We start from the raw sequence: 12,611 nt of genomic DNA, 5'->3' as shown, positions 1-12,611 counted from the left end.
GGACAGCATCCTTAAGGTTTTTAGAAGTTGTTCTGAGTCGTTGAGAAGGTCTATAAGTCTATAACACTCCACAGGGAGTCTTACAGTCACACATTAGGTGAGAGCTTCCCCCTGAAGCCAGGTTTTAGTGGCAGTACTCTTGCTTTTTTCCTTGCTCTGAGGCCATTTCTTTGAGTCTTTTGCTGTCTGGAGAGAAAGTTATTTATTTATGAACACAGCATGTATTGAATACTTTATATTTTCCTCTAAATTATGATAGAAAGTTAGACGATTGTGATTTATTTCCCTAAAACTGGATCCAGATTCAAAGGTGAAGTAACTTGTGGTTAAGGCTGATCAGGTGCTGGCACCACTGGGCCATAGGAAAGTAGAAGAAGGAAGAAACCTGGTACCTGCTGTGTCAAACAATGGTACGTAAATAAAAACAGAAGGTTTACTTACTCCAGCTGTTGAAAAATGAAATTTGTGAAAAGTCTTTGCACTTAGTAGAACATCTAGAGTTTAGAAATGTAAAACTGAAGAGATGGCATTAAAAGTACATGGAAAAATATTTTTTACTTACTTCCCAGGAACATCGGGACTAAAACTAATGATTATGAAGTGCTTTGAAAACATAACTGCATTGCATTCCATCAGCCTTGGGGCTAACCTCGAGTAGGGTTCACAGCAAATCAATTAGTCCTGGATCGTCCTGGCAGCACTGACAAGTATCATTAGTGCTGGAAGCCATAGACAGCCACCGAGGACCTGCCCGTGATTACTTCCTGAAAGTCTTAGTTTTCAGTCTGTGGAGTGGAGCTGCCCTGGCTGCACATTATAACACAAGTAATTATTCATCAAAACTTGTCTTGCTGCAAGCAATTTATTCCTCTCACCACAGATGTCCCCCGTTCTGACCCAGAGCAGCATGACTGTGGGCTAAAAATAGCTACACAATGCAGCGGGAAGCCATGGTTAGACGGCGTTTAAATGGTTCTTATGCCTTTGGATTCAGAGCGCTTTCCTTGCATGGATTAACCCTGGAAGAAATCCTGGAAAGTAAAGATTATCTTATCCCCTCTTGTGCTTTAGTCCTTGTAGTTATAAAGCACGTTTCTTTTTGCAGATAAACTCTGCTTTGCCTGGCACTTCATCCTTTCTCTCTGTTTTATACATTTACCATTTTTTGTTTGCTTCTTTTGATGTAGTTGGAATTGGGAAATGGGAATATCAGTTCTGCACGTGTCGCTCTACTCTCTGATCACACCACATGCTCAAAAAACATATTCATTAACAGCTATTATGTGTAAGTACATGCTAGGCACTATGGAGGATAAGCATACAACCCTTATTCTCCTACCCATCAGCTTCAGGAAAATCAAATCATTAAAGTAACAAGCAGAGAAGCATTTAATTCTCATCCAAGGATTTGCTGATAAAACCTTTAATGTTCCTGAGCTCCTCACCCTGTTTGGTTTAACTATTTTCTAATGTGTCAGTTGGGCTTCCCTATGGCTCAATGGTAAAGAATCTGCCTGCCAATGTAGGAGATGTGGGTTTGACCCCTGGGTCAGGAAGTTCCCCTCGAGAAGGAAATGGCAACCCACTCCAGTATTCTTGCCTGGAAAATCCCATTGATATAGGATCCTGATGGACTAAAGTACATGGGGTTGCAAAAGAGTACGACTTGGCGAGTAACCAACAAGAAGGAACGTGAAGGTCTATGAAAGAATCCTCATTTATGGATGCCATCAACATCCAAGTGAAATCCTGTTAAAAACATCTTGTACCGTCTTCTGCTGACGTATCTTTGTCCTGTTGATACAGAGAACTGACTCAAAATCCCCCACACAATTCCTCTGAAATGCCTGGATTTCCTCATGCTAAAAGGACTGCTGGGCATTGCAGGGTTTCTAAGATGCTTAGACTAATTAAGCTCTACTCTAATCCTCAAAAAGGAGAATCATGGGCAAATGTGGTCTCTAACCCCAAGGAATTCGTAATCTTGTCATGTATATTGGATATGGTTATAAATAATAGCATTTCATATAATTATTTTGATTTTTAGAGGTTTAAGACTAGACACTTAAGTCATTCAGTCTCCTTAATGAGTGTATGTGATAGTAATTGTTCTTTTTTTCCCTAGCTTTATTGTGATATAATTGACACTTTCAGTTCAGTTCAGTCGCTCAGTCGTGTCCGACCCTTTGTGACCCCATGGACTGCAGCATGCCAGGCCTCCCTGTCCATCACCAACTCCTGGAGTTTACTTAAACTCATGTCTGTTGAGTCGGTGATGCCATCCAACCATCTCATTCTCTGTTGTCTCCTTCTCCTCCCGCCTTCAATCTTTCCCAGCATCAGCATATTTTCAAATGAGTCAGTTCTTCGCTTCAGGTGGCCAAAGTATTGGAGTTTCAGCTTCAACACCAGTCCTTCCAATGATATTCAGGACTGATTTCCTTTAGGATGGACATGTAAAATCATGCAAGTTTAAGGCGTACAATGTAATTTGATACATATATTGAGAAATGATTGCCACAGTAAGATTAATTAAGACAGTCTTCACATATTATTCATTTAATTGTTTTTATTTTTATGGCAAGAACATTTACATCTCATATAATTCTATTGCCAAATTTTTGGTGGATTGATGAAAAATGAAATGGACCCTAAGTTCCAGTCAAGACTTACAATGGAACATGATCCGTACCTCTGGTCCTTGCTTAGGCCACTTTTCTTAAGATTAATCGTTAACACTCTTGAACATTTACTACGTAGCAGGCACTGTTTTACATATGTTTAGTCATTTTTTAAACCCACAACAACCATATTTTTATCATCTCCTTTTGAAAGACACCCTTGGTGAGCGTGGGTAGTCCCTGAAATCAGGAGAAGCTTCTCAATTTCCAGTAATGCTGTGTTTTGAAATGGATGTTAGTGGCACACATGTGTTCACTTTCTTAAATTAGTTTAGCTGACAGAAATGATGTGTATACTTTTCAGCATTCAGGTTCACACAGAAAAAGCAGAGGCAGAATTCAAACCCAGATGTTCTAATTTGACAACACACATTTTAGCTATAGTAGTAAACAACCACAGTTGGTTTTTCATTTCCAGAACTGCAGTGTATATTCATTGAAATACTAGTGTTTTGGAATACTGTCTGAAAAAGGAAGCTCTGTGAATATCTAAGTTTGAGAAATACTGCATATTCCTATATGGAATTCATGGCACATTTTAACATGGTAAAAGTTTATATATAAATATTGCATGGAAGAAAAGCTTAACTTTGTATAGCACAAGTTTCCTAATCATTTTTGCCTATGAAACACCTTTCATCACATAGTGCTTTGTTTGTTTTTTAATATAAATGTATTTATTTTAATTGAAGGCTAATTACTTTACAATATTCTATTGGTTTTGCCATACATCTGTACACATAGTGCTTTAATATACTGCTGAAAAAGACTTGAAAAATTCACTTTGAGAATTAATATCTTGAGATAGGAATTAAAAATACGATGTCTCTGAAAAAGACTCAGTGATAAAATGAGAAAGATTTTTATACTTCACTAATTTGAGAGATGGTTCGTTGGAAGGACTGATGTTGAGGCTGAAACTCCAATACTTTGACCACCTGATGTAAAGAGCTGACTCATTGGAAAAGACCCCAATGCTGGGAAAGATAGAAAGCAAGAGAAGAAGGGGACAACAGAGGATGAGATAGTTGAATGGTCACCGACTCAATGGACATGAGTTTGGGTGAACTCCGGAAGTTGGTGATGGACAGGGAAGCCTGGTATGCTGCAGTCCATGGGGTTGCAAAGAGTTAAACATGACTGAGCAACTGAACTGAATTGAACTTGAGAGAAGTTTCTGTGTTACGTTTCAGTAAAGCATGATTTAAATACTAGCTGACTGGGCTTTTTAGTTCTCCTTCTGTTCCCATCTGTAATTCATCTTGCATTTTTGTGAGTTTGCTTGGTTTGTTTCAGGTTTATCCTGTCTACATGGAGAATTCTGGCAGAACTTTATATATTTACTTTAATGTAAAATGCTTAAGGAAGAAAAACATACATTTAGGAAAGTATACATATCATGTTTGTCAGCTAAATGAATTTCAGAAAGTGAACACGTGTGTGTCATCAGCATCCAGATCAAAACACAAGAGCATCACTGGGAGCCCAGAAGCCTCTCCGACTCCCAGTGACTGCCCACACTCACAAAGGGTAGCTGCTACCCCGTCTTCTCTCTACACCAGTTGGGTTAAAGGTTACAGCTTTATTAAGGTAAAATTGACATTTTGAAACTGTACATATTTAAATGATTTTTATGAATGCTAGCATATGTATCACACACAAGATAGTGAATATGTCCACCATCCTCCTAGTTTTCCTTCTGACCTTTGTAATTCCCCATCCTCAAGCAACCACTGGTCTGCTTTTTGTCACTTTGGATGAGTTTGTGTCTTCTAGAATTTTATATAAATGGAATAATGCATATGTATCTTATTTATCCCAAGACAAAGGGGATCTTGTTTATTTCACTCAGCATAACTATTTTGAGATTCTCTCATTTTGTGCATTAGTAGTTCCTTTTTATTGTCCAGTATTTTGTTGAGAGGATATATGGCAATTTGCTAATCTAGTCACCTGTTGGTGGCCATTTAGATTATTCTGGGGCATTACAAATAAGCTTTCTTTGTATGTTTGTGTACAATTCTTTATGCTTAGGTTTTCATATCCTCTCGTGAATACCTAAGAAGGATATGGCCGGGTCAAATGGTGAGCATATGTTTACATTTTCAGAAACTGCCAAACTGTTTTCAAAAGTGAACATACTAGTACGTATTCCTACCAGTAGTATATAGAGTTCCAGTGTTCCATATCCTAACTAACACTTGATATAGATAATTTGTAGTTTCAGCCATTCTAGTGAGTGTGTAGTGATAGTGCATTGAGGTTTCAATTTGCGTTTTCTTAACAGCCTCCTTTCGTGTATGCCATCTGTACATCTTCTTTAGTGAAATGTTCATTCCAATGTTCTTTCCTTTTTTTAATTGGGTTGTTCATAGTCTTATTGTTGATACTGGAAAATTCTCAATTTTGCATACAAGCTCTTAGTTGCAGATCAGCTTTGGTAATGTTTTTTTCCAATGTGTGACTTGCCCTTTCATTCCTGTAACAATATCTTTTGAAGAGCAAATGCTTTTACTTTCTATTAGTTACTGTTAGGGTCTATGATAAAATTGATAATTCTTTGTTTATTATAAATCAGGGTCATGTTTTTCTGTTTTTTTTTTTTTTTTTGGTATGAAGCTATCCAATTGCACCACCATCATTTGTTGAAAAGACTTTGCCCCCATTAAATTGCCTTAGTTTCTTTGTCAAAGCCTAAAGGGGAAATGGTGGAAACAGTGTCAGACTTTATTTTTGGGGGCTCCAAAATCACTGCAGATGGTGATTGCAGCCATGAAATTAAAACACGCTTACTCCTTGGAAGGAAAGTTATGACCAACCTAGATAGCATATTCAAAAGCAGAGACATTACTTTGCCAACAAAGGTCCGTCTAATCAAGGCTATGGTTTTTCCAGTGGTCATGTATAAATGTGAGAGTTAGACTGTGAAGATGGCTGAGCACTGAAGAATTGATGCTTTTGAACTGTGGTGTTGGAGAAGACTCTTGAGAGTCCCTTGGACTGCAAGGAGATCCAACCAGTCCATTCTAAAGGAGATCAGTCCTGGGTGTTATTTGGAAGGAATGATGCTAAAGCTGAAACTAATACTTTGGCCACCTCATGTGAAGAGTTGACTCATTGGAAAAGACTCTGATGCTGGGAGGGATTTGGGGCAGGAGGAGAAGGGGACGACAGAGGATGAGATGGCTGGATGGCATCACCGACTCGATGGACATGAGTTTGAGTGAACTCCGGGAGTTGGTGATGGACAGGGAGGCCTGGTGTGCTGCGATTCATGGGGTCGCAAAGAGTCGGACATGACTGAGCAACTGAACTGAATGACAGTATATGGTGTTGATTTATTTCTGGACTTTCTATTCTGTTTCATTATCTATTTGTCTGTGTTTATACTAAAACAACATTATCTTATTTTCCTTTCCAATAATTTTTGAAATCAGGAGTTATACTTCCTTGAGAGTAAAGTTCAACATTCAAGGTCACACAGGAAAACGAGGAGACGCAGGATTAAAACCCAGATGGTATCATTTTTCAGCATATATTTTAACTGTATGCTTTAAAAAAAAATTGCTTTTCTTGTGGCTCAGGTGGTAAAGAATCCACCTGCAATGCAGGAAACCTGGGTTTGATTCCTGTTTAGGAAGATCCTCTGGAGAAGGGGAAGGCTATCTACTCCAGTATTCTGGCTTGGAGAATTCCACGGACTGTATTGTTTATGGGGTCACAAAGATTCAGACACAACTGTGTGACTTTCACTTTCACTTTTACAAAATTGTTTTGACTGTTTCATGTCCTTTCCATTTTCTTTGATTTTAGTTCCAGCTTGTCAATTTCTTTCTTAATTTTTTAAATGCCTTCTGGGATTTTGATTGGGATTGTATTCAATCTGTGTAGGTCAATTTTGGAGAGAACACATATCATAAAAATATTGAGTCTTCTAATCCAGGTGTTTTCCATTAATTGAAATCTTTAATTTATTGCAGCAAATTTATGTAGTGTTCTATGTTTATGTCTTATACATCTTTTTCAAATATATTCCTACATAATTTATATTTTGATGCTACTGTAAGTGGTACTTTTAAATTCAAGTTCCTATTCATTGCTAGTACAACATAAATTAGTGTTGCCAGTTCGACAGGACATATTAATTTCTGAAACATTAGAGAACTCATTACTAGTATCTGGGCTGTCATTTGTAACACAATATTTTTAAAATATATGTTGCAAAGGAAAAATACAAAAGCTCATTCTAAGACAATCCATGAATCATTGTTCTATTCACTCATTCATATTTTACCCATTTATTTTTCCCATTGAAGTTTATGAAGAAAAGCTTTAAACACTTAAATATTTTAAGAAAACTGAAGCTCAGAGGTGGAGATTTCCTGTGAAAATAAAGAGAGCTTCAAGAAAAAAAAAAAAACAAAAAACATGCATTGGCTTTGGACCAGAGCTTGTTACTGATGACAAATAACTCAAGCCACTCTATTGATACCCTGAGTTACAGCATTACATGAGTCTACTGCTTGAAGGAAAACCTTTCCAGTTGGAATTGTAGACCTCTTACAATTTTAACATTTTCGTCTATCCTAGAAAGTCCTACTATTAATATTTTTAGCAATATTAAATGCTTTCTCAATCTCCTTCCCCCAACACACACATGGGACAGGCTGCTGTGGATAAATTTTGTCCATATTTGGAAATTAAAGTTGTAAGCCCTGACGTAGCTGTTATGATGAAGTACTTTTGGATGTAATTAAAGTTAAATGAGATCCTAAGGATGGGGCCCTAATTCAGTTGAACTGATGGCCTTATAGGAAAATGAAGAGAGAGATCTCTCTTGCTCTCTCTCTGCAAGTACAGACACTAAGGAAAGGCTATGGAAGCACACAGGAGGTGGTTGTCTATAAGCCCAGAAGAGGGCTCTCACTAACATAGATCATGCTGGCATCCTGTTCTTGGACCTCCAGCCTCCAAAACTATGAACATAAATTTCTGTTCTTTAAGCCACCTAGTCTATGGTATTTTGTCATGGCAGCTCCAGTAGAAGAATGCACAAGCCAAATCTTATCACATTTCCTATAGCTTTCCTTGTTAAATGGTTGTTTAATTTGCTGCATGCAGCGACTGTGCTGATCACGCTGGCAGATTTAGAATTCATTTACCAGTAGCCCATTCTGATGATCCTGGTGTTTTCCCATTGATCTATTGCTGGTGTATTGTTACTACAGGACCATCAAACTGCAATTCATTCAGCAGTTTATTAAATGACATCTCTTCCCAGACTGTGAAAATATGCTAACCCTCTTAGAACAAGACATTAAAAAAAATAAATTTTATGAGAGTTTAGATTTCTAGAAAAGGTAGCAAGGTAATACAGTTCAGTTCAGTTCGGTTGCTCAGTCGTGTCCGACTCTTTGCGACCCCATAAGTCACAGCACGCCAGGCCTCCCTGTCCATCACCAACTCCCGGAGTTCACTGAGACTCACGTCCATCGAGTCGATGATGCTGTCCAACCTTCTCATCCTCTATCATCCCCTTCTCCTCCTGCCTTCAATCTTTCCCAGCATCAGAGTCTTTTCCAGTGAGTCAACTCTTCGCATAAGGTGGCCAAAGTACTGGTGTTTCAGCTTTAGCATCATTTCTTCCAAAGAACACCCAGGACTGATCTCCTTTAGAATGGACTGGTTGGATCTCTTGCAGTCCAAGGGACTCTCAAGAGTCTTCTCCAACACCACACTTCAAAAGCATCAATTCTTTGGCACTCAGCTTTCTTCACAGTCCAACTCTCACATCCATACATGACCACTGGAAAAACCATAGCCTTGACTAGACAGACCTTTGTTGGCAAAGTAATAACCAGTTCTATATCTGTGATTCTGTTTCTTTGTTATATTCACTAGCTTGTTTTACTTTTTAGATTCCACATACAAGTGATATATGGTATTTGTCTTTTTCTGCTTGTCTTTTTTCAGTTAGCATAATACCTTCCAAATGCATACCATCTGAACCATCAGGAAAGTCCTCCATGTTTTTGAAAATGGAAAAATTCCATTCTTTTTTATGATTGAGTGCTATATTTGTGTATGTGTGTATATACATACATGATGGGTTGCTTACATATCTTGTCCATTGTAAATAATGCTGGTATGAACATTGGGGTGCATGTATCTTTTCAAAGTAGCCTTTTTTGGAGGGCAGGGAATAAAAAACCAGGAGTGGAGTGCAATTGGTGGGACGTACGAAGAACTGATGGTTTTGAACTGCGGTGCTGGAGAAGACTCTTGAGAGTCCCTTGGACTACAAGGAGATCCAACCAGTCCATTCTGAACGAGATCAGCCCTGGGTATTCTTTGGAAGGAATGATGCTAAAGCTGAAACTCCAGTACTTTGGCCACCTCATGCGAAGAGTTGACTCATTGGAAAAGACTCTGATGCTGGGAGGGATTGGGGGCAGGAGGAGAAGGGGACGACAGAGGATGAGATGGCTGGATGGCATCACCGACTCAATGGATGTGAGTTTGAGTGAACTCCGGGAGTTGGTGATAGACAGGGAGGCCTGGCGTGCTGCAATTCATGGGGTCACAAAGAGTCGGACACGACTGAGTGACTGAACTGAACTGTAGTTTAATTTTCATTTTTTTGAGAAACTTTCCACACAGATTGCACTGTTTTACATTTTCACTGACAGTATATAAGGGTTCCATTTTCTCCATGTCCTTGCCAACATTTGGTATTTATGTCCTTTTCAGTGATAGCTGCTCTGACAGATGTGAGGTGAAATAAAATTGTTGTTTTAATTTGTATTTCTCTGATAAACAATATTAAACATCTTTTCATGTACCTGCTGGCCATCTATATGTTTTTTGGGGAGGAAAATATCTACTCAGGTCTTCTGCCCATTTCAATCAGACTTTTTTTTTTTTTTTTTTTGAGGTCTTTGAGCTGTTTATATATTTTGGATATTAACTTGTTATCAGTTGTATCACTTGCAAATATTTTCTCCCATTTAGTAGGTTGTCTTTTCATTTTGTTGATGGTTTCCTTTGCTCTGTTTTTAAGTTTAACTAGGCCCCGTTTGTTTATTTTTGCTTTTGTTTTCTTTGCTTTAGTAGACAGATCCAAAAAACCATTGCTATGGTTTATGTCAAGGGGTATTTTGCCTGTGATTTTTGGTGTTACATTTAGGTCTTTAATTCATTTTGAGTTTATTTTTGAATATGGTGTTAGAGAATGTTCTAATTTCCTTCTTTTAAATGTTTCTGTTCAGTTTTGTCAGCAGCACTTATTAAAAAGACTCTTTCTCCATTGTATATTCTTGCTTTCTTTGAATAGATTAATTTACCACATAAGTGTGGCTTTCTTTTGTTTTTTTTTATTCCATTTCATTGATCTATAATCTGTTCTAGTGCCATACTATTTTGATTACTGTCACTTTGTACTATAGGTGGTATCAAGCTTCTATATTTCATACTATTTTCTCATTCTTTCCTAAGATCGTTTTGGGTATTCAGGGTCTTTTGTGTTTCAGTACAAGTCTTAGTTTTATTTGTTCTAGATCTGTGAAAAAGTAGGCCTCATAGGATGACTTCAGAAAGGTTCCCTCCTTTGCAATTTTTTTGGAGTAGTTTGGGAAGATAGGTATTGACTCTTCTGTAAATGTTGTTAGTAGAAATCCATGTGATGTCTGCCATTGGTACTTTTATGGGATTGCACTGGATCTATAGATTGCCTTGGGCAGTATGGGCATTGCTGCATTCTGTGGACATGGTATATCTTTCATCTGTTCATGTCATTTTAAATTCAGTTCTTCAGTGTCTTACAGTTTTTGCAGTTGTTTTCCTGCTTCGATTGATTCTCAAGTATTTTATTCTCTTTTGATGAGATTGTGAATGAAATTGCTTCCTTAATTTATTTCTCATAGTTTGTTGTTATTGTATTGAAACAAGAGATTTATGTATGACAGTTTTGTATCTCAAAATTTTACTGAATTCACTGAGCTCCAATAGTTTTAGTGGCATTTTAAATTTTCTATGTATCGCACCATGTCATCTGCAAACAGCAACAGATTTAGGTCTTCCAATTGGATTACAAAGTTGGATTCTTGTAACTTCTTTTCCTTGTCTGATTGCTCTGAGTAGAATTTCCAGTGTTGTTGAGAGGCTCAGTTGTGTCCACCTCTTTGACACCCCATGGACTGCAGCATGCCAAGCTTCTCTGTCCTTCACCTTCTCCCAGGGTTTGCTCAAACTCATGTCCATGAAGTCAGTGATTTCATCCAACTATATCATCCTCTGTTGCCCCCTTCTCCTCCTGCCCTCAATCTTTCCTGGCATCAGGGTCTTTGCCAATGAGTCAGTTCTTTGCTTCAGGTGGCCGAAGTACTGAAACTTCAGCTTGTCCTGCTAATGAATATTCAGGATAGATTTCCTTTAGAATCGACTGGTTTGACATCCTTGCAGTCTGAGGTCTCTTAAGAGTCTTCTCCAACACAACAGTTTGAAAGCATCAGATCTTTGGCACTCAGCCTTGTTTATGGCCCAACTGTCACATCCATACATGATTACTGGAAAAACCATAGCTTTGACTATATAGTCCTTTGTCAGCAAAATCATGTCTCTGCTTTTTAATATGCTGTCTAGGTTTCTCAAAGCTTTTCTTCCAAGGAGAAGGCATCTTTTAATTTCATGACTGCATTCACCATCCACAGTGATTTTGGAGCCCAAGAAAATAAAGTCTGTCAGTGTTTCCATTTTTTTTTCCCCAGTTTATTTGCCATGAAGTAATGGGACTGGATGCCATGATCTTCATTTTTTGAATGTTGAGTTTTAAGCCAGCTTTTCATTCTCCTCTTTCACCTTCATCAAGAGGCTCTTCAGTTCCTCTTTGCTTTCTGCCATAAGGGTGATGTCATCAGCGTATCTGAGGTTATTGATATTTCTTCCGGCAATTTTGATTCCAGCTTGAGTTTCATCCAGCCCATCATTTCACATGATGTACTCTACGTATAAATTAAATAAGCAGGGTGACAATATATATCCTTGATATACTCCTTTCCCAACTTGAAAGTTCATTGTTCCATGTCCAGTGCTAACTGTTGCTTTCTGACCTGCATACAGGTTTCTCAGGAGGCAGGTAAGGTGGTCTCTTATTCCCATCTCTTGAAGAATTTTCCACAGTTTTTGCAATCCACACAGTCAAAGTCTTCAGCGTAGTCAATGAGGCAGAGTAGATATTTTTCTGGAATTATCCTGCTCTTTCTATGATTCAGTGAATGTTGGCAATTTGATCTCTGGTATCTCTACCTTTTCTTAATCCAGCTTGAACATCTGGAAGTTCTGGGTTCATGCACTGTTGAAGCCTAGCTTGAAGTATTTTGAGCATTACCTTGCTAGCGTGTAAAATGCATGCAACTGTGCAATAGTTTGAGCATTCTTTGGCATTGCCTTTCTTTGGGATTGGAATGAAAACTGACCTTTTCCAGTCCTGTGGCCACTGTTGACTTTTCCAAATTTTCTGGCATGTTGAGTGTGGCACTTTAACAGAATCATCTTTTAGGAATTGAAATAGCTCAGTAGGCATCCCATTACCTCCACCAACTTTGTTTGTAGTAATGCTTCCTTAGGCCCATTTGGCTTTCATGTTCCAGGATGTCTGGCTCTAGGTCAGTGAGCACACCATTATGGTTATCTGGGTCATTAAGACCTTTTTTGTACAGTTCTTTGGTATATTCTTGCCACTTCTTTTTAATATCTTCTGCTTCTATTAGGTCCATAGTGTTTCTGTCCTTTATTGAGCCCATCTTTGCATGAAATGCTTCCTCGATACCTCTAATTTTCTTGAAGAGATCTCTAGTCTTTCCCATCCTATTGTTTTCCTCTGTTTCTTTGTTTTATTCACTTAAGATTAATTTCTTATCTCTCCTTGCTATT

The 12,611-nt window shown here is 38.1% G+C and overlaps 1 protein-coding gene across 1 annotated transcript in view; it reads left to right on the top strand.

The window, feature by feature from the left end:
* Positions 1–892: 892 nt before the first annotated feature.
* The window catches only part of TMEM196 (transmembrane protein 196), a 309,179-nt gene continuing 297,460 nt past the window's right edge, over positions 893–12,611 (top strand). The window contains exon 1 of the mRNA XM_070787568.1: positions 893–1,038. The gene's annotated coding sequence lies outside the window, so the exon portion shown is untranslated. The remainder of the gene's footprint in view (positions 1,039–12,611) is intronic.

This window comes from Bos indicus, chromosome 4, assembly GCF_029378745.1.
Source record: "Bos indicus isolate NIAB-ARS_2022 breed Sahiwal x Tharparkar chromosome 4, NIAB-ARS_B.indTharparkar_mat_pri_1.0, whole genome shotgun sequence".
Lineage (NCBI taxonomy): Eukaryota > Metazoa > Chordata > Mammalia > Artiodactyla > Bovidae > Bos > Bos indicus.
The sequence above is the reverse complement of the archived record's forward strand: the minus strand, read 5'-3'. Positions and strand labels throughout refer to the sequence as shown.